The 15,296-nt window shown below is 50.8% G+C and overlaps 1 protein-coding gene across 1 annotated transcript in view; it reads left to right on the top strand.

Moving 5' to 3' along the window:
* Positions 1 to 9,979: 9,979 nt before the first annotated feature.
* The window catches only part of FIGNL2 (fidgetin like 2), a 60,126-nt gene continuing 54,809 nt past the window's right edge, over positions 9,980 to 15,296 (top strand). Inside the window, exon 1 of the mRNA XM_075902039.2 lies at positions 9,980 to 10,285. The gene's annotated coding sequence lies outside the window, so the exon portion shown is untranslated. The remainder of the gene's footprint in view (positions 10,286 to 15,296) is intronic.

Below are 15,296 nucleotides of genomic sequence, written 5' to 3'. Positions count from 1 at the left end.
GATGGGAAACTGTTTAACCTGCGAAGACTCCAGGCTGTCACCAAGATAAAAGAGACTGTGTTACGAGATCTCCTTTTTGCTGATGACTGCGCCCTGAATGCTGGATCAGAGCAGGAAATGCAAGCCAGCATGGACAAATTTGCAGCAGCATGCGACAACTTCGGCCTTCTCATCAACACAAAGAAAACCGAAGTGATGCACCAGCCAGCTCCAAAAGCTCAGCATCAAGTGCCCACCATCACAGTGAAGGGACAAAAGCTGCAAGCAGTGGACCAATTTACATATCTTGGCAGCACCCTCTCCCGCTCAGTGACAATTGACATCGAGGTCAACTGCAGAGTCGCCAAGGCAAGCTCTGCATTCGGCAGACTGTTGACCAAAGTGTGGGACCGCCGTGGAATAAGCCTTGCTACAAAGCTTAAAGTCTATCGAGCAGTAGTGTTAACTACCCTGATGTACGCCAGTGAGACTTGGACTGAATACAGGAGGCACGCTAGGCAACTGAACCACTTCCACACGATTTGCCTCCGCAGACTTCTGAGGATCCGGTGGCAGGATAAGGTGCCAGACACAGAAGTCCTTTCTAGAGCAGGTCTGCCGTCAGTTTACACCCTGCTGATGAAAGCTCAGACACGCTGGGCAGGCCATGTTGCAAGGATGCCAGATCATCGCATCCCTAAACAGCTCTTCTATGGTGAGCTGTTTCAAGGGAAGCGATCGCACAGGGGACAAAAGAAGCGATACAAAGATACGCTTAAAGCCTCTCTCAAGTCCCTGGATATTGACACCACCTCCTGGGAGACCCTGGCACAAGACCGATCAACATGGCACACGCTGATCTACCAAGGCTGTCAAACATCTGAAGCCAGAAGGACAACCATAGCACAAGAGAAGCGAGCACTCCGTAAAGCCAGAGTTGCAAAAGCTGCAACAGTGGTGCCCACACATGTCTGCCCGACCTGTGGTAGAACATTCCGTGCCCGTATCGGCCTTATCAGCCATTTGCGGACACACCATGAACAGTCCATAACCCGTTAGATGTCAAGGTCCTCTTCGAATACGATGGACGAACAACAACATAGTCCTGTATTTTGTTTTTGATCTTACATTGAGATGGAGAGAACAGATGCACCCAATCCACCTTCTCTGGACCATTATTTGATATACGTTTATTATGTCCCCTGTCATTCATGTTTTTCTAATGTAGCCAATCACACACTTTTCAATCTTTCGCCATAGGAGATCTTTTTTTGTCAGTCTAGCATCTCATCTATAGTTAATTTGGTGCAACTGTGTGTCTTGTGTGTTTGTACAGCACCTACCGTACTGACACCCTGGTCCTTGAATAAGTTGCTACTGGGAGACATCTAGTGAACAGTAAAAATGATACTACATCAGTACAGCTATATCTGGTTAGGCTTTCACAGCACAAGACCAGTGTTCCCTATGTGGATGGAGGGGAAAGGTGGCAGCTTTTCGCCCTGGGTTGGTTTCTGTGCATTGATATAAAAGTACCCCCTTTTCCCAAGAGTGTGGGGAAGGGATGTCAGCTAGCACTTGAAGGCACAGCTGTCTGATTTGTGGTTGGCAGTGGCTTACCAATAGGCTGGTCCTAACCAATTGGCAGCCCTCTAGTAGGGGAAAATTTGTTGGGGGGAGGAAAAGCGCTCACATGTCCTGGCTCGCCCACCCCTAAGACCGGCTCTGCTTACCAACCAGAATCATAGAATCAAAGAATACTAGAACTGGAAGGGACCTTGAGAGGTCATCGGGTCCAGTCCCCTGCCTTCACGGCGGCACCAAGCATTTTAGATCATCCCTGACAGGTTCCTATCTAAGAAACTAAGCTTCCAAGAGGAGTCCAATGACATCTCTATACACACCTTGGTGCCGCATCATATTTGCTTGCTGTCGTCAGAGCTATTTATATGCTGGTTGCAGCAATACTTGGATGGTTATAAGTAATTTGTCCCTAACTGAATATATTTCAGTCCGGGCTTTTCCAATGCAATATTGCTGATGCGCAGTGAGAGGAGACCTGCCCTCACCATGCTACCCGTGGTCATTTGGACACATTGGAAATGGTTTCCTCCAACTACTAGAGGCAGTCATCTGTCCAGAGGGTGACCCAAAAGCTACGTCACTTAGAGAAGCAGTGTGTTCTGAGGATACACTGAGGACTGGGGTGTGGTGGGTCTGGTTCCAACTCAGCCTCTGATCATGGGCTGGTCAGTTTCCCTGGCTGTGAGAAGGGGAAGATGTTGCTAGTTCTTGTTCAGGAAGCACTTGAAGATCCATCAGTGATAGACAGAACCCACTGAGTTGAGTGAGTGTCTGGGGTTGGCAAGGACCGCAGAATTTGGTTCACTAGGATTAAGGGTTTTTAGTTCTTCAGATTAGTAGTGTTCCATGGGCATGCTCCAGGATTAGGAATCAATGACACCTGCTCTCTCCGTCCGTTCTCCCACTCGAGTCCACCAACCCAGCTGCTCTTTTAAGGGTCTTAGCAAGGCGATAGCCAGCCGTAAGTGATGGAGTCAGTGTGAGTCCTGCATTTCAGTAGATGCTCTCAGGACTTCCTGGTGAGAGAAGAGCTTTTAGGATTCCGTCTGCCCTCATTCTGCTGTGCGGCTAGGGATGCGTTTGGGAGGGCGGGGGAGGAGGTTGCGTGTTTGTTGGGTTCCTGCTTTGTAACTGCTGAGTGTGTGTTGTCCTTGTCAAGTTCCCACTTGGCTCAGGCATGAGGATTCCTTTGCAATTGTTTCTGACATTTCAGCTGATGTCCCCTCTGGTGGCTAACCCTGGCGTCCAGGTAGGATTCAGCCGGGCGCTCTGCCAATTACTCTCCGATTAACACATAGGCTGTGTCTACACTGGGCCACTTATTCCGGAAAATCAGCCGCTTTTCCAGAATAAGCTGCGAGCTGTCTACACTGGCCCTTGAATTTCCGGAAAAGCAACGACGCTCTACTGTACAAAATCAGCCGCTATTCCGGAAAAACTATTCTGCTCCCGCTCGGGCATAAGTCCTTATTCCGGAACACTGTTCTGGAAAAGGGCCAGTGTAGACAGCCCAGTAGTCTTTTCCGGAAAAAAGCCCCGATGGCGAAAATGGCGATCGGGGCTCTTTTCCGGAAAAGCATGTCTACATTGGCCACAGACGCTTTTCCGGAAAAAGGGCTTTTCCGGACAAGCAGCCTGCCAATGTAGACGCTCCTTTTCCGGAAAAACTGAAAATGGAATAGTATTCCATTTTAAGCAGTTCCGGAAATTCATGCCAGTGTAGACACAGCCAAGGTGTTTTTTGGAAGTTGGGACTGGAGACCACGAGATGGATCACTTGATACATTTCCTGGTCACTTCCTCTGAAACATCTGGCACTGTTGGGCTAGCCAGACCATTGGTCTGATCCAGATGCCCATTCTTACATTTAGAGCCCTGAGCGGATACAAAATTGGATCTGCAGAAATGAGCCACGGACATCCACCTTCACATCTGGGGATGTGGATACCTACAGATATAAAGAGGATAGCCACAGATTTGCAGGGCTCTACTGATGTTATTATGTTGTTAATGCACAGAACATATCAGCTATCTGATTTTTTTTGGTCGTTGCAGAACAGGCAACAAACCAATCCACAAGATGGAGGTCCCCAGTGAAGGCAGATGAATCTTCCAGTCACTAGATAAGGAAGAAGAATCAAAGGGAGAGGCATGAGCGAGGAAAGAGCAGTCCAGAGAGCTGGAGCTAGGAGGATGAACTGTGGCGGGTTTGAGGTCGATTTCCCTGGCATCTCTTCCCTTAGGACAATGGGCTGGAGAAACGAGGGGATCCACAGTTTAAGCTCTCTGCCTCCACATACCCCTCCCAGGGCCAGACCGAGCCATTCCGGTGCCCTGGGCAGACAGTTTAATTGCACCCTGGGTTGGAGAAGGCCCCACCCCCCGCCCAGCACGTGGAGGAGGGCGCGCAGAGCTGGCAGTGGCAGGATGCACGTCCCTGGCCCGGCTATCGCCGCTGGTGCACAGCCCAGGGCCGCCTGCGGTGGGCCGAGTCTGGCCATGTAGGGCCCTGTGGCCGCGGGGGGAAGGGCGCTGCTGGCCAGTGCTGCGGGGGTTAATGCGGCCCCCGCCTCAGGCGGCCGCTGCAGGGTGGCCGCTGGGAGCTGCTGCAGCCTGCAATCTGGGAGCCCCTTACAGCTGCCATCAGGCGCCCCCCATAGGTTTAATCCGTCCCTGACCCCTCCAGACCATTCATGCTGGACAGCCCCTCAGCCACTCTGACAAGTCACCAGTGGTGACCTGGATCTTGGAAAATTTGCTGAGCAGCCTGGAAGCACAGAGGCCAATGTTCCCTCTAATCTTTTCCATCCAGGTGCAGAACATTTTGATGTGCACTGAGGCATTAGAAACACAAAACCTAGCTGGGGGCGCTTGGAATCTCTCCTAAGCAGCCGCACAAGCGCCCAACTTACAGGGGATTCCTGGCGGAGACTGGTGTCTCTGATGTGCTGCACTGTGGGCAGCTGTCTGCTCCTGTGCTAAGCGAATGCAAAAATGCTACCAAATGAGCATGTCACGCTGGACCTGGTGCAAAGTGACGGAGGATCAGACCCCGTGTTTCTACATCAAATAAAAAACTTGCAGTTCCACTCATGCCTTCATATAATAATTGTCTTCTGGGATAGCCTTTCAATGGGTGGAAACAGCCTTTCCTGGCTCCAGATTTAGCATACAGGAGCCAGTCCAGGTCTAGGCTCTCCTCTCATTTACACCAGTTTTTCTTGGCCGTAATTCCATGAGGGCATGTCTACACTACAGCGTTATTTCGAAATATCTTATTTTGAAATAACGCGTCTACACACAAAATGCATTTCGAAATAGCGCGTCCACACTGATTGGATGCTGAATCACATTTAAGGCCAGCCAGAACTGGTTCTGGCAGAACTGGTTCTGGCAGGGCATCAGGTCAGAAGTTACCTTGTGGCCAGGGTGGCCAGCAGGGCACCCTGGGAAGGGCTGGAGGCCCCCTATTTTGAAATAAGCGTCTACACAGCGCTTATTTTGAAATAGCAATTTTGAAACTGGCACTATTCCTCATGGAATGAGGTTTCCCAATTTCGAAATAAGCCCTCCGCTACTTAGAATTAATTAATTAATGTAGACGCTAGGAAAGTTATTTCGAAATAACTGCTGCTCTTTCGAAATAACTTTGCTGTGTAGACATACCCTTAGTTTCAGTGCGGTGGCTCCTGCTTTACATCAGTATAAGTGATGGGAGAATTGAGCACTGCTATGTCCATTAATCCTCCAGGGATTAATTTGGCCCAACGTGTATTAAATAATGGTCCGCTCATTTGCCACTCTTCAGTTTTGCCCCTACAAAAATTTATTATTGCCAAGAGAGATAATAAGTCAATAATCATGGAAATAATGGGGATATTTGCATGTAGATGAGCTGCATTTACAAAATTCTGCATGTGAGCAAAATGCACCCTTGACTGTAACATCGTTTGCAAAAGGCAGAAGTAGTCAGAAGAACTTGAATGGAGCCATCTTTGGTCTGACCATTCAGATCTAGCTAAATCAATTACGTCAATGTTTCCAAATTTCATTTTGTCAAATCTTTTTTCTCCTTTTTTTTCTAATGTCAAAAAAAAAAAAAAAAACCCATTGGGACATTATTGGAAACAACCATTTACATTTTCCCTTTTGAAATACTTTTCATTTCAAAATGTACGGCACCATCATATAAAATAAAAGAGTGAAGCACACGCAAAATGAAACGTCTCCATTTTGTTGAAAACTCATTCCCATCATTCCTGCCGTTTTCTGCCATGTTCTGCCATTTTCTTTCGTGGAAAATTTTGAGTTTGCCCCTAATTGGAATGAAAATCTCTGTCCAAATCTTGACAGTCTCTGCCACAAGGCGTTTCTGTTCTCCGCACAGCTCCAGGAGGTAGGAAAGCCCATCTACAATATCTGGGCTGTTTTCCTGCCGAAATCATTTTGCTAACAGACACATTCTGTAAGCCAATACTCCAAAGGCAAAAAAATGTGTCTTAAAGCATGGCCTTCATGGAGTCAGAGGCAGATAATTAAAATGTAAAGATGGGGCTCTCTCCTCGTCTCTCAACCCTCTTCTTCCTTCTGTCTTTGAAGATCTAGCCAAACAGGGCTGGCTGGCACTGAGGTGACATTAAAAAAGGATTAATTTCTTCTTTCCAGACCTTGATCTGGCTAGCTGGAGGATACTGCTTGTTTTGCAACACACCATTAGGCTAGGACAGTGGCCTCCAATCTTTTTAACCACAAGATCACTTTTTCAATGTAAGTGCAATGTAAGATCTACCTCAGCTGTGACCAACCCGAAGCTCGCGAGCCGCATACGGCTCTTCCCCCCGTCAGTGCGGCTCGTGAAGCCACCCCTGAGAACGGCCCTTGCCTCCCCGGGGCAGAGGAGCTGTCTGGTGCTTCCAATATGGTGGTGGCTGGTGGGAGACTGCTGAGGCCAAAAAGCATAGAAACGTGCTTCTCGCGCTTCTTAAAGGGGTAGTCCTTTTTTTTTTTTGCTTTAAAAATTTGCTGTGGCTCTTCACGCTGGATCCACTAATATCTTGGCTCTTCCTCTGGAATGGGTTGACCACCCCCGATCTACCTCAAACCCAAATATTCTTGCCCTGTTTCTTTCCCACCTCTTCTCCCAGGCCTCACCCTACTCACTCCATCCCCCTTCCTCCCCACCATCACTCACTTTCACCAGGCTGGGGTAGGAGTGCAGGCTTTGGTCTTGGGCGAAGGGGCTTGGAGTGTGGGAGGGGCTCCGGACTTAGCCCAGGGAGGGGCATTGGGATCCAGAAGGAGTTTCAGGGTGCAAGCTCTGGGAAGGAGTTTGGGTGCAGGGGGACTCACGTTTGGGGCAGGAGGTTGGGTGCAGGAGGAGGTTCAGGGCTGGGACAGGGGTTCAGGAAGCAGGCTCTGACTGGGATACTGTTTAACTGAGACGGCTTCTGGGTGGTGAAGCAGTGGAGTTAAGGCAGAGTTACTCCTGCCCTGGCCCTGCACCACTCCTCAAAGCAGCTGGCATGTATAGCAATGGCTCCATAGCGCCGTGTGCTGCCCCGCATCTACAGGCACCGAGCTCACAGCTTCTACTGGCCACAGTTCCCCGTTACTGATCAATAAGAGCTGCAAGAGCGTTGTCTGCAGGCAAGGACAACATGTGGAGACCCCCTGCTCTGCCTTTCTCAGGAGCTGCAGGGACATGCCAGTCACTTCCAGGAACGGCAATAAACAGGGATAAAAACTCCATTTTAGACCTCACTCCTCAAAGAATTAAAGTTAACTGTAAGGGAGATATGAAAATGATGAAATGCACAGACCAGTCAAAAACCAAAACGAACCCACTTTGCAAGCAGTAAAGAAGTAACATTCACCCCCCATATATGTATTGTGTTGGGAGATGAGAGCGAAGGACAAAGTGTGTTAGTGAGAATGACAGAGACTTGCATTGCCAAACTCCCTCCATCCCCTTCTCTCTCTGTGGAGGTGGGGTACAGAAGTGGGGGGGGGGGAAGGAGGGACACCCTGCCATCAGCATCCTCCTTCTTCTCCCTCCTACAACCTGCACAGCAAACAGGAGGCTCCCAAGTGGGCAGCTCCAAGGAATGTAATATATGGGGATATACCATCTCAAAGAGCCAGAAGGGATCGTGCAAGGTCATCAAGTCCAGTTCCCTGCCCTCACAGCAGGACTAAGAACCCTCCCGGTCAGATTTGCCCAAGATCCCTAAATGGCCCCTTCAACGATTGAGCTCACAACACTGGGTTTAGGCAAGCTAATGCTCAGACCACTGAGCTATCCCTCTCTTTAGCCAGGTTAGCCCAGGAAGAGGGCAGGAGCAGCAGGACAGTGGATGGTGGGGCAACTGAAGTGCCAGCGCTTGGTAGCTTCCCGGCCAAACCAGTCAGGATCACCTGTCAGAGGCTCCAAGATCTATCAGTAGATCCTGATCGACTGGTTGGTGACCACTGGTCTAGGATAAGTCTGTTTCTCCTCCAGCTTCTTACGATGAAATGTGTCCTAATCCCAGGGAAATGAGCAAGATCTTGGATGTGTAATCCAATTGCTTTAAAAAGGAAACGGATCTTGTGAAATAAAATGGAATATAAGCTTGTGACTGCTTGGAGTGGGGGGCTGGACTTGATGAACTTCTTAGGTCTCGTCCATCTCTATGGTTCTATGACTTTTGTTACTGAAGAGCAGGAGTGGGTGGGGGAGGAGAGAGAGAATTAGACACTAGACACCCGTGAAACATTCTGGATTGCAACTGGCCTGAAGAAGGTGACTTTTGGGCAGGGCGAAGGGGAATCTAGCCCTGACAACTGTGAAGATGAATGGTTCTCAAACTTTTGCAGAGTGGCTGATGTCTTTAATAGCAGGCACCTCCCAGCGGCGGGATAGCCCTGGGGTAACTATGATTTATTTTTGCACAGTAAGGTAATTGTGATGAAGTATTCAAGGTATTTTTGGCTTCCTCAAATGCAATGTGAGCAGCCAGTTCTATGCAAACCACTGTCTCCTGATCTCAGGGACAGAATATACGTAGTCCCAGCACCAACTGGATTTCAGCCAGACCCAGCCAGGCAACAGACTAAAAGCCCTGGAGCTGCCCACGTGCTGTTGCTTCTTCACTGGCTTTCTGCTGGCCTTTGTGTGTTGCTTTTGCTATGCAGGCTGTGACGGAGGAGCAGCAGGAGAGGGGTGGAAAAGGAGAAGAGCGGCTCCCTGTGTATCGATGTAACCGTTACCTTCAGATGCTTTTTAAAAACCCAGACAACCGGCTGCTGTAATTTGGGGTTTTCTTTTGTAGGAAGCACGTCCCACCGCTGGAACATCTGCATTGACCCTAGCACATCACCTGGAACAATGGACGGGCGTGACAGCCTAGATGTGGACTTGCTCTAATATTGCTGTCTTACAAGAGACCCTTTAAACGGATGCATGAGAAAAATAAACCCTTTCCACTTTACAGACACTAGCTCTGACAGTGGCTGGGGCTTTTTCTGAGGCACAGAGGAAACAGCCCCTGTCCTTGATCTGCAGTGCCCCAGTGATGGGTGGGGGTGAAAGGTTACTCGGCATCTTCCCTCACTGTGTTTTCTCCCAGCCCGTTTCTGTGCCCCTCCCGTTGCTGAGGGCTCACCCCACTGCTGGTTTCTAGTTCAGCAGGAGTTAGGGGTGCCAGCTTTCCCTGGAGCCACTGGTAAATCTCCCAGGGACTTTTCATTCCAGCTACTGAATGGCTGTGACTTGGGGCCTGAACTCGGTATGGGCCCAGGGTCTCCCCATGGTTGCAGGGTTCAATTCTTGTTGTCCTAGGGTAGGTCTCCAAGGAGCACAGTCCCATGGGGTCTGCGGTGGGTGCCTGAGTCTGGCCCAAACTCCAAGAGGTGCTGGTAGTAGGGGAACTACTGCCCCCGGCGCCACGTGGTTTCCCTTACAGCTAGGTTCAGTGGCTCTCAGCCCCCGCATTTGGGGAGCATTCCGGGGACTATCCAGAGAGCCCCCCCCCCCCCTTTAGCGGTGTTAACCCAGGAACTTGCAGCTCCTCCCTCCCCCAGGAGAGGGAGAGGAACCCAGCGCCAAGGGCCGGGCGGTGGGAGTGGGGCGGATTTCCAGCGGCTTGGGGGTGCAGCGCCCGCCCGCTTTGTGCTCCGCAAGGCCCCAGCTGCCATCTCAGCGGATCTCAGCGAGCAGCCCCCGGCCTGGGAGCCGAGGCAGGCAGGAGGCAGCATCTCGCGGCCCCATTGGTCGCTCCCCCAGCCCCTATGCGTCAGGCTGAGCTGGGAGGGGGGCAGAGAAGGGGGAGTGGCAGAGAGGGGCAGGGGGCGGGAGCAGAGAGGAGGGGAGGGGGGCTAGGGGGTGGTCCAGTGTTGCAGGGGGCCCGGAGCTGCGGGGGGAGGGGGCAGGGAGATGGAGGGAGGAGAGGAGGGGGCTTGCGGGGGAAGAGGGAGGGGGTTCCCGGGGAGGGGGCTTGTGGGGGGAGGAGGCAGAGCGCTGGGCAGGGCTGGGAGGGGGCAGCACTGAGCAGGCTGCACCCCCTCTCCCCCCGCTGCCCCAGCCCAGCCCCGCAGCTCCCGGCCGGAGCAGCCGCCGCAGCTGGCCCCGCATTGTCCCGGCGGCCGCAGGATGCCGAGCCCCGCACCGCCGCCCGCCGCCCCCCGGGCCCGCGGATTCGGTGGCTGCGCCGGGCTCCCATAGGGACGGAGCCGGAATGAATAGGTGAGCGGCGGCCGCTGTCACTGTGGGGAGCGGGGCCGGGGCGGGCTGGGGGCGCACGGGACCTGAGAGCGCACGGGGACCACGGCGGTCTGGGGGCGCACAGGATCTGGGGGCCAGGGCGGTCTGGGGGCGCACGAGGTCTGGGGGCGCACGGGGGCCGGAGCGGTCTGGGGGCGCACGAGGTCTGGGGGCGCACGGGGGCCGGAGCGGTCTGGGGGCGCACGAGGTCTGGGGGCGCACGGGGGCCGGAGCGGTCTGGGGGCGCACGGGACCTGAGAGCGCACGGGGGCCACGGCGGTATGGGGGCGCACGGGATCTGGGGGCGCACGGGGGCCGGGGCGGGCTGGGGCGCACGGGACCTGAGAGCGCACGGGGGCCACGGCGGTCTGGGGGTGCACGGGGGCCGGGGGCGCACGAGGGCCAGGGCGTGCTTGGGGCGGCCGGGGGCACTGAGTGTTTGGGGGCGCAGGGCGGAGCGGGGGGCGCACGAGTACGGGGGACAGGATACACTGCGGCGCTTGCCCAGGCGGGGTTGCGCTGGGTGTGCATGGAGGTTGTTGCACAGGGTCGGCGCTTTGGAGGCTTGCACACTGTCAGGATGTGGAGGGGGGGTCCTACAAGGTCCGTGGGTCGCACAGGATTAGGGAGCGAATTGGGGGGCGCACACAGTGTGGGTTTTGGGAAACTTGCGGGGGACAGGGTGTGGATGGGAGGGATGCACATTGTGGGGGATGCACCGATCTGGGTGTGAAGAGGGGGTTACACAGGAGTCAGGGTGTAAGATACAAGCTTGGGCATGCACAAGGCGAGTTGCACTGGGATGGGGGGATTACATGGAGATCGTGTACCTCCGGGGTAGGAGAGTTGCACAGGATTGGGAGGGGTTTCCTGGGGTGATTGCACAGGTCTGGGGAGAGGGGGAGTTGCACAGGCTCTGGGTGCAGGTTGCACAGGCCTGGGCATGCAGGCCAGCTGCATGGGGCTGTGGAAGATGGCCAGGTTTTTCTCTGAGGTGGATAGGGTTGGAGAGGCAGAGGCTGAGGCTGTCCAGGGATCTGCACTGGGATTTAACGGGGTGCATAGGGCCTGGAATTGTGTTGGAAGGGGAGGGCTAGACAGAAACTGACTGTGTGTAGAGGTCATGGGTGTTCAGGGGCTGGTTGCATGTCAGGATTGTAGCTGGGATGTTTGGGGCCAGAGCTCAGAATTCTCCTGGATGTTGATTCTGGCAGAGCACTCTGCACAAAGAGAGACTCCTCTGCACCCCCTGAGAGCTAAAGGGGTCACTAAAGGGGTGGTTTATTTCAGAGGAAGGGGGTGACTATATATTAAACAGTCTCTTAGCCTGATCACTGTCATTCAAGGCCCAGCTGCCCACCCAGGTCCTTACCTCAGAGGCTGCAAGGGATGTGGGGCGCATAATGCACTGCACATGCATTTCTTATTGGTTGCCTTCTAATACCCCGGGGGCGGGTTTAGCTGTCAGCCGGATCTCACTGACCAGTCACAGTGTTCCGAGAGACGCGGGTGCAAACACTATTGCCAATTTCTGAAGCGTCTGTTATCTCCGAGTCATGGTGTTTCAAAAATACAGCCCCCTCTGCGGTGGATGGACACACACCTTGCTGTCCAGCCATTGTGGGAGGAGAGTGATGACACATACCCTTGGGGATGGCAAACCCTTACTCTTTCCAAAAAGTGCTAATGGGATCTTTAATGTCCACACGGAGCAAGAAGGATTTTAATGTTGACGTTCTTGTCCAAAAGATACTTAGGAATTAATAAAGACAATTAATACCTGGAACTCATTGCCACATGAAGTCCTGAAGCCAAAACATAATGCAGTTCAGAAAGGGATTGGAGCTTTATAGGTATATCAAGAATATCTAGATTTATGATAGGTGATGACAACAAAGTTGGAAAGAGACAGTAAATTTCAGTTCCTTTCACCGTCATCTGAAGACCATGGCGCAGGCCCCTGGGAGAACCAGGGTGCTGGGCTGTGTGTATGTGGATGTGGTCGACGGGGCTGTTTCGGTGCTCCTTTTATTAATTGTCAGCTGGGTGTCACCAGCCTGGTTAAAGATGCACCAAAAAACAGAGCGTTTGTGTTGGGGTTTCTGTGCCCTCCTGGCAACCTTCAGTAAATATAGCTGAAGAGTCCATGGGCGGCTAGGCAGTGTGGAAGATATGGATGTAAACATGTGTCAGAGCTGTGCTATGGGATGAGTGAAAGGAAGTGCTGGCTGCACATTCCCCTTCATCTCAAACACAGGTGCTGGCACTGTGTGCTTGGGGTGATGCCGCACACCCTGGCCTAAAGTGGTTTACATTATATACAAGGATTACAATGTGGTTCAATGGCTCTCCCCACCCCCTCTGTACAAATTGTTCCAGCTGATCCCAAATATTCCGTGCCTCAGTGCAGCAAAGATTGTGGGATATTCCTCCGCTGGCACGTATAGGGTTTTTAGATGTTGCATAGTTCTGAGGACACCCTGGCTTGTACTTAGTGGTGCATAGAAGGGCAGCCAGTGAACAGGAGAGAAAAGGGTCAAAATGAAGATTAGGCTTGATGGGAGCCAGTACCCATGCAGGCCTGATGGGTATGGAGAGAAGGAGCCTAAAGAATGTTTGTTTGTTTGGCCCGGAGTTGTGTTGATAGCAGAACTGCATATGGATTGTACAGGGAACATACCTGCTGCTCTCACATGTGTGCCGAGTAACCCTAGCCCTCCCATGGGGCTGGGATTATGGACTGTTAGCTGACCCTCTGCTTTCTCTGTTCAGACTGTCCTCCCCACCCCATGGCCTCAGGGCTTCATGTCAGTGCCCAGGCATGACTCCTGTTAGTATGTGTACAGGGAGCGAATAGGTTCCGGAGCATGCTATAAATGTGTTTACTGGAGAGCAGCTCATGTACCTTCTAAGAACAACAACACACAAGCTTTCCTGCATAATAGCAAGTTAATCAGGCAGGCACGGGACAGGACCAGCCTATTTAAATGTTGTAGAATTAAATTTTAGTACAGTATTTTTTTAAAGCTCAGGATATTTTTTTTGGATCTTTTTGTTCCTCTTCCTGCTACAAGTAGAAGACAATTAGTGTATTTTACGGTAATTCGTTAAGCAGCAAGTTAAAAAAGAATGCATCACAAAAATATGTATATATGCGTGTATATTTAAATAAATGTTCAGTTTCTTGGAGCTTCTGCCGATCCTGTGTATTGGCATTCTAATAATAAATAATATTAATAATATCTCCGTTTTTAGCACAAATTGGAAGATTACAAATGTGCTTAACTAAAGTTAGATTGAAACCTCCCCCCCAACCGTCATTGTAGTTAATTCAAGGAGATTGTTTTAAGCAAAACAGTTTGGCTGAAGAAAATGATTAAAAGAACTAGGTTTGGTTCTATAATTGAATTATTGACTGCATGCATCTGTATTACGGAAAAACCCTCACTCATTTCCTTCCAAATCTTTCCACATGGTCAGGCAGATTGCTTGCCTTGAGTTTTTATGGATTGCTCTTTATGTGCTCATCAAATGTTGACCCGGGGGAGGTAGAATTTTGTTTTGTGTGGGAGCCAATCTGTAATTTATGTGGGTGTTTATTCTTAGAGGTGGTTCCGAATTACACATTTTGGCCGGGTAGAGACTCAGTGGAACGAGGCATTTGTTTTAGATCTGGTGAGCAGAGGTGTGTGGACATTTTCTAATGGGGGGCTTTTGGGGATAATGACTGGCACATATTGGATTGTAGCCTTTGAAAAGCCTCAGAATCCTGAAATAATGTAAACACGAAGGCCTGGAGTCAGCAAGAGGGTGAAACTTTACAGAAGTCACGGGAGCTGTGTGTGCCCTTTTTCACCACCGATCGTCTTGTGCTGTAGACTACACTGAACGCTTATTATTGGCGATGAAAATGCCCTATTACTCCCTTTTCGTGGATGGCTTCTGGAGTATCTCTCTTTCCCAAGGGAAACTGCAGTTTCTTGTTGTTATTTTTATTTTACAAATGCCCGAGATCTGATTTAGCAAAGGCAAACTAGATCCCGGGGTGGGTTTTTGGTGGGGCTTAAGCCGTGAAGGAGCAGAAAGCTGCTGTTCCTCTCTCACAATTAGTTTTCTTTTAACTCAGCTCCAGGGAACGGTTTAGCTAGCAGCCTTTGTTCTGCCTCCATTCTCCTTTAGAAGACCCTCTGCATTCTTTCCTTTTGCCATTATCATTTTGGTTAAACAGAAAGGCAAGTTGTGTACCATATGGATCATGTTAACAATTGCTTATCTGGAGCTGGTGTTTTCTCCCCTCTCCCCAACCTTTTTGCTTCTTCCAGACCTCTGAGTGGGGTTTTAATAGCATCTTCCATTTGAAACAATCAGAAGCACTGGGATGGCAGTTTGACAAGGATTCTATAAAACAGGCACAACCTCTCTCTCCCTCTGTTTTGTCTTATGTACTAACAAAGTTCAGTTCCCATATCTGCGGAAATAGAGCGTCTTGCATGCCACCAGCTGGAAGAGAATTAGCACATTTAAATTTGTGATTAGGACTAAAACCCCTACAGAATATTTGGAAAAACTTAAAAAACCCACAAATAGTCTAGTACAGGGCTACTCAACTCATTTGTTTCCAGCCCGCAGTGTGGTTTGGGTTTACGCAGGGCTCAACCCACGGCCCGCGGGTGGGAGCCAAAACAAAAAAATAGTCAATATAATGGTCTTCTGTTGATATGCATTTTAGTAGTTAAATTCCTGGACTGTCCTTGCTCACTGAAAATGCTGTCATATGGGTGAAAATCGGATAAATATTGCACATTAGCACAACTGACTTGAATGGGGCCTGTGTGTTGTGTAGTCTTGCCTTAATCTTTGTGTTCATGCCCGTCAGTGTGAAAGAAGCTATTTGCATATATTTGCATATATATTTGCATGAATATGCAACCACACTTAAGTTGCGGCCCTCGGCATGTGCTATGAGTATCATTGTGGCTCCTGGGGCTTCCAA

This window comes from Pelodiscus sinensis, chromosome 31 (assembly GCF_052426305.1).
Source record: "Pelodiscus sinensis isolate ZL-2025 chromosome 31, ASM5242630v1, whole genome shotgun sequence".
Classification (NCBI taxonomy): Eukaryota; Metazoa; Chordata; order Testudines; family Trionychidae; genus Pelodiscus; species Pelodiscus sinensis.
Note: the sequence above shows the minus strand (reverse complement) of the source record. Positions and strands in the feature narration are given on the sequence as shown.